Below are 22,756 nucleotides of genomic sequence, written 5' to 3' on the forward strand. Positions count from 1 at the left end.
CACCACGATTGGTTTTATGCAGAATGGAGAAAGAAACCAGGAAAACCAGGGCCTTGTGTATGCATCGTACTTTGCAGTCTCTATAATAAACGAGGTATATCTCCAGACTTAGAATCTGGAGTCTTAAGAGCTGTGCCAAATCTTGATCCAGAACCAGAACAATTAGGAGCAGAATAAAAAAGGCACCTGCCAGAAATTAAGATTCCAGCATAAGTATAGAAGTGTCATGATAAGAGCCTTTGTTAGTATCACAAGATGAGACTTTGATCAAGGGCAACACTAAGAAGCACTGGATCAGAGAAGCTACAGCGGGCTATTGCTGGCAGCATCCTTAGTCATGAACCATTCCATGATGCCTGAGGTAAGTTAAAGAGTTAACTTGGACCTGGAGTCAAGGGCTTTCTGCCAGTGTTCAGCTTTGATCTCTGCCTCACTCCCCTATACTTCTCAGAGTGCTCTTTAACACCCCTGTACAGCACCGGCATCTGTGTTTGCTTTCTGAAACTACAGCACCTTTCAGCCAAACTTCTCTGCTCTTCAGGGCTCACTTGGAAACAGCAGCAGTGGAGCAGGAAAAGGCAGTTTGAGTCCTTGTCTGTTACATACTCGGTGAGTGTTTCGTGCTTTCCTACTGGTTCAGTCTGACGCCTTACACACTGTAAGCTGGTACCTCTTATCATCTTTACCTTAGCTTCTTAAGTTGGACTGCCTTTAATAAAGATGCCTGTCTTAGGGATTTTTATTGCTGTAAAGAAACACCATGACCAAGGTAACACTTATAAAGGACAGCATTTAATTGAGGCTGACTGATGCCCTTATTACCAATTAATGTTATTTATACTAGGTTTCCTGGCATGGCATAAGGAATATTAGCATCATTAAATAGCAAAGATCCTTCAGTTCTGCTGTAGCCATACTTCTCCCAATCTATGTATACTTGAGCCACTGTATGTACCCAGCTCAAACTCAGCTTGTTTGAATACACATTTTACTTTTCCTTATTTTGTCCAGGCAAAGAGAAGGCAGTGGAACTGCCCTGTTTTTTGAATGTTAAAATATTAATATTATCTGGGTGCATAGGTGGAGGTGGATTAAAGCTATAAACTGGCTGGTAAGTACAAGAAAGAATAACTGATCCAGAAAAATAATAGTGCTTGAGACATACTGAGTGTTTAAGTATGTAGCAGGCTCAGTGCTCAGTAGTTTTCATGAATTTGGTCATCACTCCTTTAAAAAGTCCATGAAATATATTATTATTAGTAGTAGTAGTATTAGTATTATCATTATATTACTCTAAGAAGCAAGCAGAGGGCTATAGTACTAAAATGGCTTGTTTAATATAGGAGTATTCAGTTTTAGAGTGATATAAAGATAAGATTTCTGTTCAAGAAAACTTATTGGCATAATGACATATGTTCATAGATTATTAATTTATATAGCCTTTTAAACTGGACATACCCACACATTTAGTATGAAGAAAGATATTTCTTCTTCTACTCAACCCCCAACCCATGGATAAAACCCTTTCCTGATATCTAGGAATATATCAGTTTTACTCAGCCACTCCTTGTGTTTTTTAAAGACAGGGTTTCTCTGTTATAGCCCTAGCTGTCCAGGAACTAGCTCTGTAGACCAGGCTGGCCTTGACATCAGAGATTCTCTTGCCCCTGTCTCCTGAGTGATAGGACTAAAGGCATGTGCCACCATGTCTGGCTTTTTAAGAACATCAGAATGGATTCGCACAGCGTACACTCTATTGTTTGAAAGATTTGTCCTCTTCTTTCTTGTAGTTACAGATAATACTCATTGCTCTATGTGATTTGGTTTTGTTAGCATGCCACTGTTGATGAGGAAGTTTTAGATTTTAGGATTACCAATATAATTTTCTTGTGATGAATATGTTTGCATTTTGGAGTAATATGTATTCAAATAGAGTTTTTGGATAATGGCCATTGTTCTGCTAGATAGGATTAATTTACATACATTCCTATTGCCTATGTGTAAGAAAAGACCTGCCCTTGAATTTAAAATTTAGGGTTCAATGACTATTTCTGTAGTATTTCCTGTCTGTCATAAATTTTATTAACTCTCTTGTTGGAATCAGCTTACTCTTTATGTTTTCTCTATTGTCATTACTTAGTGTCATTTAGTACCAAGTTCTTAATTACCTTTATTGGAATGGAACCTTATTAAGTAAGATTTATTCTGTTATCAGTTATTGACTTCAAAGAAAATTTACTGAGATCAACTGTGCATACTTTGACACCTGGCTGAATTTATGCCTCATCTCTGATTATTAAATAGCTTTGTGATCTTGGGTATATTTAACCTCTCTATGCTGTAGTTTTTTTATGATTATTGTCATAGTTCCTATCTTGTAAAGTTATTTTAAGCATTAAATGAATTAGTTATGAGTTGTCATTGTTTATGGAAACATCCCTATTGAGGAGTGCAAAGCTAACTTAGTCATAACATCTAACCTTTTAGTTGCCTTAATTAAATGATAAGAGATACAAACCAGTAAGTCAAAGAAGGAAGTCAAAACAGAAATGAGACTGGCAAAAGAGACATGATTAGAGCTTAAAAGCAAAGAACATTTAGTTCCAGATGAGTATGAGGAGTGTAAAATGAAAGCTTTATGGAAAGAACCTGGATCTCCTCTATTTATTTTCCCTCCACAGTGTGGTTTTCTCCTTTTCTTTTTTTTTTCTTTTTTTTTAATTAGGTAATTTCCTCAATTACATTTCCAATGCTATCCAAAAAGCCCCCAATACACTTCCCCCCCCAGTCCCCCACCCACCCACCCCCACCCCTTGGCCCTGGCATTCCCCTGTACTGGGGCATATAAAGTTGGCAAGTCCAATGGGCCTCTCTTTCCAGTGATGGCCGACTAGGCCATCTTTTGATACAAATGCAGCTAGAGACAAGAGCTCTGGGGTACTGGTTAGTTCATAATAATGATCCACCTATGGGGTTGCAGTTCCCTTTAGCTCCTTGGGTACTTTCTCTAGCTCCTCCATTGGGGGCCCTGTGATCCATCCAATAGCTGACTGTGAGCATCCACTTCTGTGTTTGCTAGGCCCCGGCATTGTCTCACAAGAGACAGCTATATCTGGGACCTTTCAGCAAAATCTTGCTAGTGTATGCAATGGTGTCAGCGTTTGGAAGCTGATTATGGGATGGATCCCTGGATATGGCAGTCTTTAGATGGTACATCCTTTCTTCACAGCTCCAAACTTTATCTCTGTAACTCTTTCCATGGGTGTTTTGTTCCCAATTCCAAGAAGGGGCACAGTGTCCACACTTTGGTCTTCGTTCTTCTTGAGTTTCATGCGTTTAACAAATTGGTTTTCTCCTTTTCATTAAAGAACTTCAATTTGTTCTACCCCTACTCCAGCTTGCCATGCTTGGCCTGATGATTAGGATCATTCTGTCCCTGACTATTCCTGGGATGGGAGTCTGGTGCTAAGTAACTCCTTGAGGATTTCTAGTCTCCTTTTGGGTGTTAGTGTCAGGACATACAAGACAGCAGATCCCCCTCAAGAACCTCAAGAAGAGGGAGAGGAAGAGAGAGAGAGAGAAGAGGAAGAGTGAGAAGAGGAAAATGAAGAGGAAGAGGAGGAGAAAGAGGAGGAAAAGGAGGAGGAGGAGAAAAAGGAGAAGAAGAAGGAGGAGGAGGAGAAGGAGGAGGAGGAGGAGGAGAAGAAGAAAATTGTTCCATGTCTAATCTGATTACAACTTAATATGCCATGTTTGGTTGATATCCGTGGGATGCCTGCCTTTTCTGAAAGGAAAAGGAGAAAGAGTATGTGGGGAGAGAGGGGCAGTTTTTAGGAAAGGATTGTTAGGAGAAAAGGGAGGTGAAACTGTGGTTGGAATATAATATATGAAAGGATAAAAAAAGACAAACAAACAAACAAAATGAATGTGGATCCACACATGAAAGAAAACATGTTAACATATTTTTTATGAGTTTTGAGGACCCTTCATCCTGATGTTCTTAGCTTCTGAACTTTATTTATACATATACCAGCAGTGAATGGGGGTTCCTCCTCTTTCACATATTAATTAGCATTTGTTGTTTATTTTCTTGATAGTAGGATGTTTTTTTTTTTTAGTCAAATATTTAATGTCTTTATACATGATTTACTTACACTCATTGGTAATTATGTAAAGGTGACTTGAACTCAACGTTGCTTGGAGTTCTTGTTGTCTCTTGATAACTAATCAAATATCTCCTGGATGGTGTCCTTATTTAAGGAAATTGAATTACAAAGCACCTCAGAAGAGGTATGGGAGATTTCTAGTACATTTTACTTGAGTACATGAGTTTTATTATGTTTGAAAGGCAGAAATTACTCATGGTACAGAAGATGGGAATAGAATATGGCATTAAGATCTGCTATTATGAAATTCTTTCATTTTTTAAATTTTTAATATTTTTATTACATATTTTCCTCAATTACATTTCCAATGCTATCCCAAAAGTCCACCATAGCGCCCCCCACTTCCCTACCCACCCATTCCCATTCTTTTGGCCCTGGCATTCCCCTATATTGGGGCATATAAAGTTTGCAAGTCCAATGGGCCTCTCTTTCCAGTGATGGCCGACTAGGTCATCTTTCGATACATATGCAGCTAGAGACAAGAGCTCCGGGGTTCTGGTTAGTATATCATGTTGTTCCAACAATAGGGTTGCAGATCCCTTTAGCTCCTTGGGTACTTTCTCTAGCTTCTCCATTGGGAGCCCTGTGATACATCCAATAGCTGACTGTGAACATCCACTCCTGTGTTTGCTAGGCCCCAGCATCGTCTCACAAGAGACAGCTATATTTGGGTCCTTTCAGCAAAATCTTGCTAGTGTATGTAATGGTGTCAGCGTTTAGAAGCTGCTTATGGGATGGATCCCTGGATACGGCAGTCTCTAAATGGTCCATCCTTTCATCACAGCTACGAACTTTGTCTCTGTAACTCCTTCCCTGGGTGTTTTGTTCCCAATTCTAAGAAGGTGCACAGTGTCCACACTTTGGTCTTCATTCTTCTTGAGTTTCATGTGTTTAGTATATTGTATCTTATATCTTGGGTATCCTAAGTTTTGGGCTAATATCCACTTATCAGTGAATACATATTGTGTGAGTTCTTTTGTGATTGTGTTACTTCACTCCAGATGATGCCCTCCAGGTCCATCCATTTGGCTAGGAATTTCATAAATTCATTGTTTTTAATAGCTGAGTAGTACTCCATTGTGTAAATGTACCATAATTTCTGTATCCATTCCTCTGTTGAGGGACATCTGGGTTCTTTCCAGCTTCTGGCTATTATAAATAGGGCTGCTATGAACATAGTGGAGCATGTGTCCTTCTTACCGGTTGGGACATCTTCTGGATATATGCCCAGGAGAGGTATTGCTGGATCCTCCGGTAGTACTATGTCCAATTTTCTGAGGAACTGCCAGACTGATTTCCAGAGTGGTTGTACCAGCTTGCAATCCCACCAACAATGGAGGAGTGTTCCTCTTTCTCCACATCCTCGCCAGCATCTGCTGTCACCTGAATTTTTGATCTTAGCCATTCTGACTGGTGTGAGGTGGAATCTCAGGGTTGTTTTGATTTGCATTTCCCTGATGATTAAGGATGTTGAACATTTTTTCAGGTGCTTCTCTGCCATTCGGTATTCCTCAGGTGAGAATTCTTTGTTCAGTTCTGAGCCACATTTTTTGATGGGGTTATTTGACTTTCTGGAGTCCACCTTCTTCAGTTCTTTATATATATTGGATATTAGTCCCTTATCTGATTTAGGATAGGTGAAGATCCTTTCCCAATCTGTTGGTGTTTTTTTTTTTTTTGTCTTATTGATGGTGTCTTTAGCCTTGCAGAAGCTTTGCAGTTTCACGAGGTCCCACTTGTCAATTCTCGATCTTACAGCACAAGCCATTACTGTTCTATTCAAGAATTTTTTCCCTGTGCCCATATCTTCAAGGCTTTTCCCCACTTTCTCCTCTATAAGTTTCAGTGTCTCCGGTTTTATGTGAAGTTCCTTGATCCACTTAGACTTGACCTTAGTACAAGGAGATAGGAATGGATCGATTCGCATTCTTCTACATGTTAACAACCAGTTGTGCCAGCACCATTTGTTGAAAATGCTGTCTTTCTTCCACTGGATGTTTTTAGCTCCCTTGTCGAAGATCAAGTGACCATAGCTGTGTGGGTTCATTTCTGGGTCTTCAATTCTATTCCATTGGTCTATTTGTCTGTGACTATACCAGTACCATGCAGTTTTTATCACAATTGCTCTCTAGTAAAGCTTTAGGTCCGGCATGGTGATTCCACCAGAGGTTCTTTTATCCTTGAGAAGAGTTTTTGCTATCCTAGGTTTTTTGTTATTCCAGATGAATTTGCAGATTGCACTTTCTAATTCGTTGAAGAATTGAGTTGGAATTTTGATGGGGATTGCATTGAATCTGTAGATTGCTTTTGGCAAGATAGCCATTTTTACAATGTTGATCCTGCCAATCCATGAGCATGGGAGATCTTTCCATCTTCTGAGATCTTCTATAATTTCTTTCTTCAGAGACTTGAAGTTTTTATTATACAGATCTTTCACTTCCTTAGTTAGAGTCACGCCAAGATATTTTATATTATTTGTGACTATTGAGAAGGGTGTTGTTTCCCTAATTTCTTTCTCAGCCTGTTTATTCTTTGTGTAGAGAAAGGCCATTGATTTGTTTGAGTTAATTTTATATCCAGCTACTTCACCGAAGCTGTTTATCAGGCTTAGGAGTTCTCTGGTGGAATTTTTAGGGTCACTTATATATACTATCATATCATCTGCAAAAAGTGATATTTTGACTTCATCTTTTCCAATTTGTATCCCTTTGATCTCCTTTTGTTGTCGAATTGCTCTGGCTAGGACTTCAAGTACAATGTTGAATAGGTATGGAGAAAGTGGACAGCCTTGTCTAGTCCCTGATTTTAGAGGGATTGCTTCAAGCTTCTCACCATTTACTTTGATGTTGGCTACTGGTTTGCTGTAGATTGCTTTTATCATGTTTAGGTATGGGCCTTGAATTTCTGATCTTTCCAAGACTTTTATCATGAATGGGTGTTGGATCTTGTCAAATGCTTTTTCCGCATCTAAGGAGATGACCATGTGGTTTTTGTCTTTGAGTTTGTTTATATACTGGATTACGTTGATGGATTTCCGTATATTGAACCATCCCTGCATCCCTGGGATGAAACCTACTTGGTCAGGATGGATGATTGTTTTGATGTGTTCTTGGATTCGGTTAGCAAGAACTTTATTGAGGATTTTTGCATCAATATTCATAAGGGATATTGGTCTGAAGTTTTCTATCCTTGTTGGATCTTTTTGTGGTTTAGGTATCAGAGTAATTGTGGCTTCATAGAATGAGTTGGGTAGAGTACCTTCTGTTTCTATTTTGTGGAATAGTTTGTGAAGAACTGGTATTAGATCTTCTTTGAAGGTCTGATAGAACTCTGCACTAAACCCATCTGGTCCTGGGCTTTTTTTAGTTGGGAGACTATTAATGACTGCTTCTATTTCTTTGGGGGATATAGGGCTGTTTAGATCATTAACCTGATCTTGATTCAACTTTGGTACCTGGTATCTGCCTAGGAACTTCTCCATTTCATCCAGGATCTCCAGTTTTGTTGAGTATAGCCTTTGGTAGAAGGATCTGATGGTGTTTTGGATGTCTTCAGGATCTGTTGTTATGTCTCCTTTTTCATTTCTGATTTTGTTAATTAGGATGCTTTCCCTGTGCCCTCTAGTGAGTCTGGCTAAGGGTTTATCTATCTTGTTGATTTTCTCAAAGAACCAGCTCCTTGATTGGTTGATTCTTTGAATAGTTCTTCTTGTTTCCACTTGGTTGATTTCGCCCCTGAGTTTGATTATTTCCTGCCGTCTACTCCTCTTGGGTGAATTTGCTTCCTTTTGTTCTAGTGCTTTTAGGTGTGTTGTCAAGCTGCTAATGTGTGCTCTCTCTAGTTTCCTTTTGGAGGCACTCAGAGCTATGAGTTTTCCTCTTAGAAATGCTTTCATTGCGTCCCATAAGTTTGGGTATGTTGTGGCTTCATTTTCATTGAACTCTAAAAAGTCCTTAATTTCTTTCTTTATTCCTTCCTTGACCAAGGTATCATTGAGAAGAGTGTTGTTCAGTTTCCACGTGAGGGTTGGCTTTCTATTATTTATTTTGTTATTGAAGATCAGCCTTAGTCCATGGTGATCTGATAGGATGCATGGGACAATTTCAACATTTTTGTATCTGTTGAGGCCTGTTTTGTGACCAATTATGTGGTCAATTTTGGAGAAGGTACCATGAGGTGCTGAGAAGAAGGTATATCCTTTTGTTTTAGGATAGAATGTTTTGTAGATATCTGCCAGATCCATTTGATTCATAATTTCTCTTAGTTTCTTTGTGTCCCTGTTTAGTTTCTGTTTCCATGATCTGTCCATTGGTGAAAGTGGTGTGTTGAAGTCTCCCAATATTATTGTATGAGGTGCAATGTGTGCTTTGAGATTTACCAAAGTTTCTTTAATGAATGTGGCTGCCTTTGTATTTGGAGCATAGATATTCAGGATTGATAGTTCCTCTTGGAGGATTTTACCTTTGATGAGTATGAAGTGTCCCTCCCTGTCTTTTTTAATGACTTTGGGTTGGAAGTCAATCTTATCAGATATTAGAATGGCTACTCCAGCTTGTTTCTTCATACCATTTGCTTGGAAAATTGTTTTCCAGCCTTTCATTCTGAGGTAGTGTCTATCTTTTTCTCTGAGATGAGTTTCCTGTAAGCAGCAAAATGTTGGGTCTTGTTTGTGTAGCCAGTTTGTTAGTCTATGTCTTTTTATCAGGGAGTTGAGTCCATTGATATTAAGAGATATTAAGGAAAAGTGATTGTTGTTTCCTGTTATTTTTGTTTTTAAAGTTGGTATTCTATTCTTGTGGCTGTCTTCTTTTAGGTTTGTTGAGGGATTACCTTCTTGTTGTTTCTAGGGCATGGTTTCTGTCCTTGTATTGTTTTTTTTTCTGTTATTATCCTTTGAAGGGCTGGATTCGTGGAGCGATAATGTGTGAATTTGGTTTTGTCGTGGAATACTTTGGTTTCTCCATCTATGTTAATTGAGAGTTTGGCTGGGTATAGTAGCCTGGGCTGGAATTTGTGTTCTTTTAGTGTCTGTATAACATCCGTCCAGGATCTTCTGGCTTTCATAGTCTCTGGTGCAAAATCTGGTGTAATTCTGATAGGCTTGCCTTTATATGTTACTTGGCCTTTTTCTCTTACTGCTTTTAGCATTCTATCTTTATTTAGAGCATTTGTTGTTCTGATTATTATGTGTCGGGAGGTATTTCTTTTCTGGTCCAGTCTATTTGGAGTTCTGTAGGCTTCTTGTATGTTCATGGGCATCTCTTTCTTTAGATTTGGGAAGTTTTCTTCTATAATTTTGTTGAAGATGTTTGCTGGTCCTTTGAGTTGAAAATCTTCATTCTCATCCACTCCTATTATCCGTAGGTTTGGTCTTCTCATTGTGTCCTGTATTTCTTGGATGTTTTGAGTTAGGATCTTTTTGCATTTTACATTTTCCTTGATTGTTGTGCCAATGTTCTCTATGGAATCTTCTGCACCTGAGATTCTCTCTTCCATCTCTTGTATTCTGTTGCTGATGCTGGTATCTATGGTTCCAGATTTCTCCTAGGGTTTCTATCTCCAGTGTTGCCTCATTTTGGGTTTTCTTTATTGTGTCTACTTCCCTTTTTAGGTCTACTATGGTTTTGTTCATTTCCATCATATGTTTGGATGTGTTTTCCTATTTTTCATTAAGGACTTCTACCTGTTTGATTATGTTATCCTGTTTTTCTTTAAGGATTTGTAACTCTTTAGCAGTGTTCTCCTGCAATTCTTTAAGGGATTTTTGTGCTTCCTCTTTAATGTCTTCTACCTGTTTACCAGTGTTCCTTTGTATTTCTTTAAGTGTGTTATTAAAGTCCTTCTTGAAGTCCTCTACCATCATCAGGAGATATGCTTTTAGATCCGTGTCTAGCTTTTCCGGTGTGTTGTGGTGCCCTGGACTGGGTGAAGTGGGAGTGCTGGGTTCTGATGATGGTGAGTGGTCTTGGTTTCTGTTAGTAAGATTATTATGTTTACCTTTCGCCATCTGGTAATCTCTGGGGTTAGTTGTTGTGGTTGTCACTGTTTAAAGATTGGAGCAGAAGCTGTGTTCCACTCACCAGCAGTCTCAAAATCCTGTGGCGGGGGTCGTGGGTAGCTGGCGGTACCCCGGTGCTCGTCCAGCCGGAAGAGGCCTGTGGTCCTACTCAGGCCAGTTTTCTGCTTCCCTAACTAATGCAGTCTCAGGTCCTGTGCACAATTGGGTTGGAGCAGAAGCTGTGTTCCACTCACCAGAAGTCTTAAGATCCTGTGGTGGGTGTTGTGGGTAGCTGGCGAGTGTCAGCCGACCCTGTGCCCTAGCTATCCCGGTGCTTTTCTGACTGGAAGAGGCTTGTGGCCCTACTCAGGCCGGATTTCTGCCTCCCCAACCAAAGCAGTCTCAGGTCCCGTGTGATTGGACTGGAGCAGAAGCTGTGTTCCACTCAACAGCAGTCTCAAAATCCTGTGGCGGGGGTCATGAGTAGCTGGCGGGTGTCAGCCTACCCTGCGCTCTAGCTACCCCGGTGCTGGTCCGGCTGGAAGAGGCCTGTGGCCCTACTCAGACCGGTTTTTTCGATAGTAGGATGTTTAACTCAAGTGATATGTGATCTCAAAGCAGTTTGAATATGCATTTTATTGATGACTAGGAACATTTCTTTGTACTCTTTTGCACAATTATCATTTGTGTTTCCTTTTTGAAAACTGTCTGTTCATTTCATTAGTCCATTTATTGACTAGAAAAATATGTTTTGTTGCTTAATTTTTGAATATATATATTATTCTAAACATTAACATACTATAAGAAGTATAACTGGCAAACATTTGCTTCCATTTTGTAGGCTGTCTTTTCAATCTTTACTATTTCCATTGTTGGGAAGAACCATTTCAATGTAATATAATACCTTTTTAACAATTCTTGTGATTATTTCCTATTCTATTGGAGTCCTTTCAGAAAGATCTTTTTAAAACTTTTTAAGATTCTTCTATTCTATTTTATCTGTGAATGTTTTGCCTGCATGTATGCATGGCATCACATTTGTGATTGAGGCCCACAGGGCCCAAAGAGGGTGTTGGATACCCTGGAACTGGAGTAACAGATGGTTGTAAACCACCATGTAAATGAATGCTGGCAATTGAACTCAGGTCCTTTTTAAGAGCAACAAATTTTCTTAAGTGTTGAGACATCTCTCTAGTGTAAAAGTAACTTTTATTCATCAGGTGTAATTTCTGTCTTGGAGGCTTACTGCTGAATAAACTCACCCCTTTTAGTTTTTTTTTTCCCCCTAAACTCTGGTTGGCTGGTTCAACTCAGTTGTTTTGGCTCAAATCTACTCTCCAAGATGACTGATTCAAACTGACTGATGACTGATTCTCAGGTTCTCACTGAATTGCTCTACTTGGTCTTGAACTATCTCTGACAATCTATTCTTATCTTTTGGCTCCTCATTCTCTGGCTTTCTGTCTTCACCTACAACCTGTCTTTGTAAAACAGTTCCAGGAAAACTGCCTCTTCTCACCCCCTCTAATAGTCTCTGGCTTCAACTTCCTCTGCTCAGGAACTCAACTACACTCAACTGACTGAACTCAACTGTTCTCTCTCTCTCTCTCTCTCTCTCTCTCTCTCTCTCTCTCTCTCTTTCTCTCTCTCTCTCTCTCAGCAATGTCCTTAGTTTCTCTTTCCTGTACTGTTCTGAGAGTTGGGCCTATCTTATCCTTGACTCATTCTGTCAATCTGTCAAATCTTTCTCTGACTGACCACTTTGTCTATCCCTCAATTAGATATCACTTTTAATTGTGGCTGCTTCCTTCTACAAACTAACCTTACCTACATTGTTTGGAATTAAAGGAGTATAAGAAGGGTTTGTCTATATTCCAGCAAGAGAGATTAAAGGGGTGTAGTTCACTTGGAAGAATACTTATTTATCCTTCACAAAGCTTTGAGTTTGACCCAGCACTAACATAAAAGCAGATGTGGTGGCACATGACTATAATCTAAACACATGGGAGATGGAGACAGAAGGACCAGGAATTCAAGGCTAAGCTTATTATAAAAGTTTAAAAAATTAGTTTCAAGCTATAGATTTTTAAATGAAAATATCAGTGTCAGGCATGGGCTACATCTGTATGAGTTACTATTGGCCAAGGAAGATACAAGGAAATCAAGCTCTAACTGAGATAGATGCCTCATCCCTGTTTGTTAGTATTCTTATTGCCAGAAAAGCAATCAACAATCCTATCCAGCTATGAACCATACTGATATTCTTACTAATGAAATAGTGACATAAATGCTTTGGAGTTAATGTCTTTCATATTAGAAAAGCTGGTATAGTAAACCTGGTTTAAAAAGTCCATGACTGGGAGTTCAGAGGCTTTAGGGTAGAATCTATTACTGCTTTTTAAACAAAGGGACATGTATCCAGAATACCTTCTAAGTATTTGGCTTTGTAATCCAAATGAGTGCTCCTATCAGCCTAGGTCAGAGATGCTTATTTTGCAGTGGACAGTGAATAACACAGAGACACATGACTGATCAAAATGATGAGAGTAAATGACTATTGAGTACTCAGCCTTAAAGAGAACATATATATCACCTCTCGCAAGGCCTAGGGAATATTGTGGAAGAGGGAGAGGAAAGATAGTAGTAGACAAAGAATGGGAGAAACACTATGAATAGTTGTCTATTGGATATGTCATGGTTTTTGTAGTCACAAATACACAGCATCTGTGATTACCTGCAGAAAATTGGTTCTAAAAGCAGACATGAGAAAGGTGGGAGGAAAGTTTGGGAGAAGTGGGCCAGCAGGATTATTAGGGGGATTAAAAATGGTGAATGGGGTGAATGTAGTCACAATGCATTGTATACATGCATGAAATTATTATATATATATGCATATCACATGTGAGTAGGGCTAAACCAACTTATTTATTTCTCATCTCTATTCCATTTACTTCCTTTCTTGTGTTTTAGCTAAACATTGAGCACTATGTTGATTAAGAGTGGAATGGGCACTCGTGTTCCAGGTTTTTGAAGGAGTGCTTTCACATTTAGTTCTTCAATCTAACACAACACTGATTATACGTCTGTCGTATATAGCTTTGGATTTGTTGAGATATATACAGAGTTCCATTATGTAGCCCCAGCTAGTTTTTAACTTGCTATGTAAACCAGCCTAGCCTGGAATTCAGAGGTCTGCCTACCTCTGCCTCCCAGGTGCTACCATTGAAAGTGTAAGCTACCATGCCTGGCTCTACACATTTTTTCTTTTAAATTTAAAAGAAAAACTTTTATTGACTGTAAGTTTCATATCATGCACCCCAGTTCCACTTATCTCCCCCATCTCTTCCTATCTGCCCTCTACTCTTGCATTCTCCCCCTCAAAAGAAAATTTTAAAAGAAAATGAAAATAAAAGCAAAACAAAACAAACCATAGAAAACATCTCATCATGGAAGTTTTAGTGTGTCATAATATGTCACACACTATACCCTTTTGTCCACACATCTTTATTTGCAAATGTTCACTGCAATGGGACATTGGTCTGGTTTGAGGTTTCTGGCTTCTGGATGGCCACAGAGACTGCTATCAGTTAAGCAATTATTGCCTTGTGTCACGGATATCCTGAAGCTTTGGATCTGCAGGACTGGCCCTTTCTCACACTCCAGGAGTTCATAGATGAGATAGATTTTGGGGTGAGCCAACTTAAAACCCTTGATCTGGGCCATCTCTCTTGCTCTTATACCCTTGGGGCTAGCTTACCAGTACCTTCTCCATCAGACTCCTTAGTTTCTTTATACTTTTCTCTTTCTTTTTTTATTTATTCTCTTTACATCCTGATCACTATCCTCAGATGTTGAATTTTAACAAAGGCCTGTTTAATCTATCTATCTATCTATCTATCTATCTATCTATCTATCTATCTATCTATCTATAGATTCTTATTAATTTTTCAAACAATATATTAACAACAGGGGGCACTTCATCTTTAGGAGACCATGGTAGCTAACTGAATTGCAGCTTGTTTTTTTGTTGTTGTTGTTCAGTATTATTAACAATCATTTTATTTTTGGCTACATATTCCCACTGGAACCACTGAAAACAATTCCTCTGTGTTTACTCTGCTCTTTGTAGACTGTACACTGGTTATAATCCAAACTCTGGTGTCTTCACAGGCTCTAAGATCAATCAGACAGGTGATTTATTGGAGCTATAGGACTGTTTTAGAGAACTTTTGTTCCATGGGGCCAAGTTGATCTGGAGACAAGGACCAAAATATCAGTTGCCCTTTTATGCCCTATGTTCTTTCTGGCTTTGGCCTCCAAGTATAGTTACTGGACACACAGAATTCAGTATCATTAGTATTGAAGAAAAAAGTGTAATTAAAACTTTAGGTGTTGTATAATACTTAGATAAAAACTTGTTAAGGAGAGGTTTTGAAATAAACCTAAGCTCTATTAAGACTTAGTCTCCTAAGCCAAAGCTATTTCAATCTTCAATCCAAATTTATAATTTGAAAGACATTTCTCAATATAAATTAAGTTGAACTCTTGATTTTACGGACACATATGCTAACCAACCATATCATTGATAAGGCTTTAAGTAAGTTGAAAAGGCACGCAAAACTTGTCTGTTTGTTTATATTTATTTATTTTTATTTTATGTATCCCAGTGTTTTGTCTGTGTGCATGTATGCATACCATGTGTGTGCCTGGTGGACACTGGGACTAGAAGAAGGTGATAGATCCCCTGAACTGGCATTATGGATAGTTGTGAGTTGTCATGTGGGTTCTGGGAATGGGACTCAGGTCTTCTGCAAGGGCAGCAAACATGCCTAACTGTTACACCTGTTTGGTCATTTAAAAAACAGCTTGTTTTTAAATGACCTCTTTTTAAATTTTTAAATAGAACAGGATAAAAACCTTGAGAATTCTTCACCACTATTTTTTTTCTGAAAGAGGAGGGGGCAGGTTTTGTAGTGCAGTGTCACAATTATGAATTAAAATTACTCTTAAACTACTCAGCAATTAAAAACAATGAATTTATGAAGTTCTTAGGCAAATGGATGTATCTGGCTGATATCATCCTGAGTGAGGTAACCTAATCACAAAAGAACACACATGATATGCATTCACTGATAAGTGGATATTAGCCCAGAAACTTAGACTACCCAAGATACAATTTAGAAAACACAGGAAACTCAAGAAGGAAGACCAAAATGTGGATACTTCGGTCCTTCTTAGAATGGGGAACAAAATACCCATGGAAGCAGTTACAGAGTCAAAGTTTGGAGCTGAGACAGTAGAAAGGACTATCCAGAGACTGCCCCACCTGGGGCATCCCATATACAATCACCAAATCCAGACACTATTGCATATGCCAGCAAGATTTAGCTGACAGAACCCTGACATAGCTCTCTCTTGTGAGGCTATGCCAGTGCCTGGCAAATACAGAAGTGGATGTTCACAGTCATCTATTGGATGGAACACAGGGCCCCTAAAGAAGGAGCTAGAGAAAGTAACCAAAGGGCTTGTGAGGCTATGCCAGTGCCTGGCAAATACAGAAGTGGATGTTCACAGTCATCTATTGGATGGAACACAGGGCCCCTAAAGAAGGAGCTAGAGAAAGTAACCAAAGGGTTAAGTAAGCTAAAGGGGTCGGCAATCCTAGAGGATCAACAATATGAACTAACCAGTACCCCACAGCTGCATATGTAGCAGAGCATGGCCTAGTCAGCCATCAATGGGAGGAGAGGCCCTTGGTCTTGCAAAGATCATATGCCCCAGTACAGGGGAATGCCAGGGCCAGGAAGCAGGAGTGGGTGGGTTGGGGAGCAGGGCGGGGGGGGGTTATAGGGACTTTGGGGATAGCATTTGAAATGTAAATGAAGAAAATATCTAATAAAAATGTATAAAAATTACTCTTAAAGCTGTAAAAATATTAGTTATTATTATTTTAAGTCATTTTAAGTGGCTATTGGTGATATCATCATTTCCATTACATGCAGTATAAGCTTACCTAGATTTTGAGTATTACTGTTTATTGAGATTATATATGCTATGATTTTTATCATGAAAAGAAAATTAACATAAAGATCTTCAACAAACATATGTGTTAGTTTGTATGTATCACAGCCCTAATAAAAATCTTAAACTCATTATTTGCATTCAAGAATATTCCTGAAAGAGAAATGCATAACAATTAGTCTAATAAAAAATTTCTTGTATATTACTTGAGATATTTTGGTTAATGCAAATCATTTTAATTATTTCTTAATTTTGATTTTAGTTTTTTTGAGACATGGTCTCTCTACATTATCCTGACTGTCCTGAAGCTTATTTTTCACACTATCCTGGTCTTGAATGCACAGAAATTTGCCTGCCTCTACCTCACAAGTGCTTGGTTTAAGGGCACATGCTACTACACCCAGGTTATATTTTTAGTTTATACCTATTGTACACTATATATACATATATATATATATATATATATATATATATATATATATATGTTTGTGTGCTTTGTGATATGAGTTAATAACAGTAATTAAGTCTAGGATAAAAGAACCTGCAATTCACCCACCCACATATGTGTATGTGAGTGAGTTAAATAACACTAATAAAAGTATTATTTATTTATATACATATAAAATATTCTTTATATGCATATTATACACCCATATAGCACTATTATATATATCATTATTTTTGATATGTATGATGAGATGTATATCATTACTTAACATATATACATATGTATATATATTTATGAGGTACTGGAGACATTAGTCCAGTTTGAAAGTGAAACTATGGAGTTTAGCTGGTAGGTGAAAGGCTGAGCCAGTCTAGAGCAAGACAAATAGGTAAGTGAGTAGGCAATGGAGTAGGCTGTATCAACATCAGAGTACCCTTTGGATCCAAAGCTTCAGAAACAGTTGGGGAGGCCTTAGTCCTTAACGGGCACTGAAGTATCAGATGGGAGGCTAATATTGGACCATGCTATAACAGTGTTATGCCGATTACTTAATGAGGTCCAGGTCTGGGAGTTATTCTACTTCCTTGATCTATCAAGCTTGCTAAGTTCTTTCACCTGGTTTCTTTTATGATTTTAATATACCCATGTGCTATTACAGTCTCAATTCACCTCAATAAAGGTAAAGGCTGGATTCCATTTGTATATCCACATATGGATCATTTGTTACTCTGAATTGGATGAGTGATGTCTGACAGAGGTGCCATTTCTGGGTCTGCTCAGGGGCTACAGTCATCTTCCCCTTCCCTTAAATTGGAGTCATAAGTTGCTTGTAAAATAGAATCTTACAGCAATACAAATCCTGAAAAAAATGTTTCCTACAATATGGAGTAAAGTAGAGGATTGTCTGATCCCAACAAGTCTTTTATTAAATATGTAGATATTGAGAAAAGGAATTTTAAAAGGGGTCTAGTGTTCCTGAGTCCTTCATCAGGGTGTAGCAGAGAAGCTTTGGATTTAAATAGAGAGTAAGAAGTATGCATAATTAAGCAGTCCTGATCAAGGTCTGGTCCTTCAAGATGTCCTATATTGGTTCAGGGTAGAGATGATTACCTCTGTTTCACTTTATGGCCTTCCCATCATGATAACTGCCTTCATATGGAGGGACAAAGTCTAAGAGTCTGTGGGGAGATTCTGCTATTCTGGGAATCTAGAGTGTCTGGAAAAGAGGTTAAGAACAGTCTTTGTGCCTCCCGACAAAGTAAAGGAGCCAGATGCAGCATAAAGGAAGGGATCTAAGGCTTTTGGGTCTACTGTTAATTACCTGTACTCCTAAGTGAGAATCAATGATTTTTAGAAAAGGGGAAGTTCCTGTTTTAGTTTACTCCAGAGAGGAGGGGGAGTAAAAAATTGCACCAAACATAGATCTAATTGACTTTTATTAGCAGGTAATGAATAGATGAGTCCCCATTAAACAAAACAGAATGAGAGCTCCCAGGCAACAAGAGGACAGAGGGTTTTGTATGATGAGAACAAAAGAAATGGCACTGGGGGGGGGAGGAGAAAGGAGAAGGAAAGGAAAGCTACTGTGCCTTGGGGTTGACTTGAATTTTGTATTTTCAGGGAAAAAAATGTTTTTGTTACATGGGTCTCTATGCATCCTTAATGTTTTTGTTTAACTGACATATGGCATGAAGGACTCCACTGTGGTTTGATCCTGTCAGTTGTGCTAGCCACTGAGTAGACACAGCACTTTCAGGGGCATTGCACTTTCAAAGAGTCTTTCTGTTATTTATGGTGCACGGTGAGTATGCTCAGAGGCATTGTCGTCTGTTTCCCTTTTATATGTTTTTACCTTTTTAAATGTGTTCACTTACTTTGTATGTGGTGGGGCACTCATGTGCTACAATGTGCACAGATAGGGAGAGGGCTATTTGGAGTTTCCAGCAGTTCTGTACTTTACTATGTGGATTCCAGAGTTCACACTCAGATCCTCAGGCTTTTAGACCAGTACCTTTACTCTCTGAGCCATCTTAGTAGCCCCAGTGGAATCTTCAAAATGTTTGCTCTACAACCTTACCTGAACATGCTCAAAGTAACTCCTGAAGAAAAGTCTGCTGTTCACTAAATGTAATAAATGCAATAAAGTGATGTTTTATAAAGAATTTGCCAATAAACTTGCTTAGAAAATATTAAGTTACATGAAGGTAAAAACTTTCGCTAAAGTGATACTTGACCTTTGTCAAGCAGTTTAGCAAAAACAAAACATAAACAAACAAACAAAAACTTAAACATCCAAAAGGAACCTGTCTTCAGCCTTCTTATATTATTGGAGACAAGTCCCAAGTTATTATAAGGAATATCTTCTTGGATCCACCATTGTCCTAAGACAACTGGGACCATTTTAAATCTTTGTACAGCAGTTGCCACAGACTGGTGAATAGTCTAGGACTCTTTTGCCACAAAATAGACATTTTACAACAGAATGACAACTGGGAAGATTAAGGAAGTATACAAAGTGTCAGCTATAAACTTCCATGGGTCTGGAAAACTGAGAGGTTAATTACCATTCATGCTGACACAAAAGTTTGAGAGGTGAAAAAGGAGTCTTGAGTCTGGAAGGGGAAAGATCAGAGTCTTTGGAGCCAGCAAAAGCTCTAGTTGTGAGCAGTTTAAAGTTTGGTAAAACAGTGATCATTTTCCAGCCTGCAAGCCTGCATAGAGGTTAAGAAGGTCCAGTGGAAAATGCAGCATCGTTTTAGTTTGTTTTATATTTCAGAACCCTTAAATATGTAGTTTGTACAGTTTCAATGGTATAAATCACCAAAATGAAGGTTTTATCTGGAAAAATATAAATAAACAAATGAATAAGATGGTATGACAACTAGCCATTCATTTGAGCCTTCTCTTTGATTTCCTGGGCCCCTGACAGAGATGGAAGAAAACAGTGACAATCGGGAGATCTTTTTGGGACTTTTCAAAATCAGAATTTGGGATTATTACTATGCATATTCAGATATCATGTTTAGACATTCTGTCTTAGCCATGATATTTCCCTTTGTCTAAGAATTTAATTTTTATTGTTTCTTCCTTTGCACTTTAAAAGCCAGTCCTCAGATTCCACAGCTATTCATCTTAACCTTTTTGTGATACAACCACAGAAACGAGGGCAAGGCATGAGGAGGAGGAAATGAGGTGGTTCTACCACTTGTCCTATCCTTGAAATAAGTTATCTGATCCCTTCAACTTTGGTAACAGAAAAAAGTTCATTTAGGGTATAAGAGATAACAAAGCGGTCTGCCCTTCTGGCATTTCTGGCCCCAGGAAAGACAGAATATTTCCTGCTTCTAGTCAAGGACAAGATTCAGCCTGGTTCTTTTTGAAGTCAAATGACTAGTTTCTCTGTCTCTTGCTCTTATCACCACTCATGGGGAAAATGACTCTGGCTAATTTGGAGATTTCATAAAATAGTATTTCAAATTGGAAATTTAAAAAAGGACTCATAGAAAGATAAAAAGAAAGGATTAAGTAATGGAGAGAAAGTTCTTATATATAAGAATGTATTTTAATTAAAACTTTAAAAAATTATAAAAATTTATTAAAACTTTGTTGTAAAGAACTTACAAATAAATAACATCATGCAGTGATATTAGCTAGACCCAAGTCTATACATTTCAGTGGACTTTTGTAAGATCAGGCTAGCCATCTTGAAGCTGTCAATCTTCACATTGGATTTATACTTACCATAAATTGTGTTTTTTATATACTTATACTTATCCTGAAAATAACATTTTATTCTGTTTTTGTGGTGTTTTTTTTACTAGATATTTTCTTCATTTACATTTCAAATGTTATCCCCTTTCCTAGTTTCCTCTCCGAAAACCCCCTATCCCCTCCCCTTCCCCCTGCTCCCCAACCCACCCACTCCTGCTTCCTACCCTAGCATTCCCCTACACTGGATCACAGAACCTTCACAGGACCAAGGGCCTCTCCTCCCATTGACGACCGACTAGGCCATCCTCTGCTACATATGCAGCTAGAGACACAAGTCCCTCCATGTGTTTTCTTTGATTGGTGGTCTAGTCCCAGGGAACTCTGGGGTTACTGGGTAGTCCATATTGTTGTTCCTCCTAGGGGGCTACAAACCCCTTCAACTCCTTGGGTACTTTCTCTAGCTCTTTCATAGGGGACCCTGTGCTCCTTGCAATGGATGTCTGTGAGCATACACTTCTGTATTTGCAAGGCACTGGCAGAGCCTCTCAGGAGAGAGGTATATCAGGCTCTTGTCAGCAAGCACTTGTTGGCATCTGCCATAGTGTCTGGGTTTGGTGGTTGTTTGTGATCCACAGGTGAGGCAGTTTCTGGATGGTCCTTCCTTCCATCTCAGCTCCAAACTTTGTCTCTGTAACTCTGTCCATGAGTATTTTGGTCCCCATTCTAAGAAGGAATGAAGTATCCACACTTTGGTCTTCCTTCTTCTTGAGTTTCATGTTTTACAAATTTTATCTTGGGAACTTTGAGCTCCTAGGCCAATATCCACTTATAATTTAGTGCATATCATGTGTGTTCTTTTGAGATTGGGTTACCTCACTCAGGACGATATCCTCGAGATGCATTCATTTGTCTAAGAATTTCATGAATTCATTGTTTTTAATAGCTGAGTAGTACTCCATTGTGTAAATGTACCACATTTTCTGTATCCATTCCTCTGTTGAGTGACATCTGGGTTCTTTCCGGCTTCTGGCTATTATAAATAAAGCTGCTATGAACATAGTGGAGCATGTGTCTTTCTTACCGGTTGGAACATCTTCTGGATATATGCCCAGGAGAGGTATTGCGGAATCCTCTGGTAGTACTATGTCCAATTTTCTGAGGAACCGCCAGACTGATTTCCAGAGTGGTTGTACCAGCTTGCAATCCCACCAGCAATGGAGGAGTGTTCCTCTTTCTCCACATCCTCGCCAGCATCTGCTGTCACCTGAATTTTTGATCTTAGCCATTCTGACTGGTGTTGAGGTAGAATCTCAGAGTTATTTTGATTTGCATTTCCTTAATGATTAAGGATGTTGAACATTTTTTAGGTGCTTCTCAGCCATTCAGTATTCCTCAGATAAGAATTCTTTGTTTAGCTCTGTACCCCATTTTTAATAGGCTTATTTGGTTTTCTGGAGTCTGACTTCTTGAGTTCTTTATATATATATATTGGATATTAGCCCCCTGTTGAATTTAGGATTGCTAAAGATCTTTTCCCAATCTGTTGGTTGCTATTTTACCTTACTGACAGTATCCTTCTCCTTACAGAAGCTTTGCATTTTTATGAGGTCCCATTGCTGTTCTATTCAGGAAAATTTCCCCTGTGCCCATATGTTTGAAGCTCTTCCCCACTTTCTCCTCTGTAAGTTTCAGTGTCTCTGGTTTTATGAGGAGTTCCTTGATCCACATAGACTTGACTTGAGCTTTGTACAAGGAGATAAGAATGGATCAATTTGCATTCTTCTACATGATAACTGGCAATTGAGCCAACACCATTTGTTGAAAATTCTGTCTCCTCCCCCCGCTCCCCGCTGGATGGTTTTAGAACCTTTGTCAATGATTGAGTGACCTTAGGTGTGTGGGTTCATTTCTGGTTCTTCAATTCTATTCCATTGATCTACCTGTCTGTCACTGTACCAATACCATGCAGTTTTTATCACAATTGCTCTAATGTACAGCTTGAGGTCAGGCATGGTGATTCCATCAGAGGTTTTTTTATTGTTGAGAATAGTTTTTGCTATCCTAAGTTTTTTGTTATTCCAAGTGAATTTGCAGATTGCCCTTTCTAATTCATTGAAGAATTTAGTTGTAATTTTGATGGGGATTGCATTGAATCTGTAGATTTCTTTCGGCAAGATAGCCCTTTTTACTATATTAGACCCGCCAATCCATGAGCATGGGAGATCTTTCCATCTTCTGAGATCTTCTTTAATTTCTTTCTTCAGATACTTGAAGTTCTTATCATACAGATCTTTCACTTCCATAGTTAGAGTCACGCCAAGGTATTTTATATTATTTGTGACTATTGTGAAGGGGGTTGTTTCGCTAATTTCTTTCTCAGCCTGTTTATGCTTTGTGTAGAGAAAGGCCACT

At 38.7% G+C, this 22,756-nt stretch overlaps 1 protein-coding gene across 1 annotated transcript in view; it reads left to right on the top strand.

Annotated features, from left to right (window-relative positions):
- Positions 1-551: 551 nt before the first annotated feature.
- Asb12 (ankyrin repeat and SOCS box containing 12) overlaps positions 552-22,756 on the top strand; it is a 110,391-nt gene continuing 88,186 nt past the window's right edge. Inside the window, exon 1 of the mRNA XM_021153858.3 lies at positions 552-609. The gene's annotated coding sequence lies outside the window, so the exon portion shown is untranslated. The remainder of the gene's footprint in view (positions 610-22,756) is intronic.

The sequence above is a fragment of the Mus caroli genome, unplaced genomic scaffold, assembly GCF_978045245.1.
Source record: "Mus caroli unplaced genomic scaffold, Mus_caroli_1 scaffold_5, whole genome shotgun sequence".
Lineage (NCBI taxonomy): Eukaryota > Metazoa > Chordata > Mammalia > Rodentia > Muridae > Mus > Mus caroli.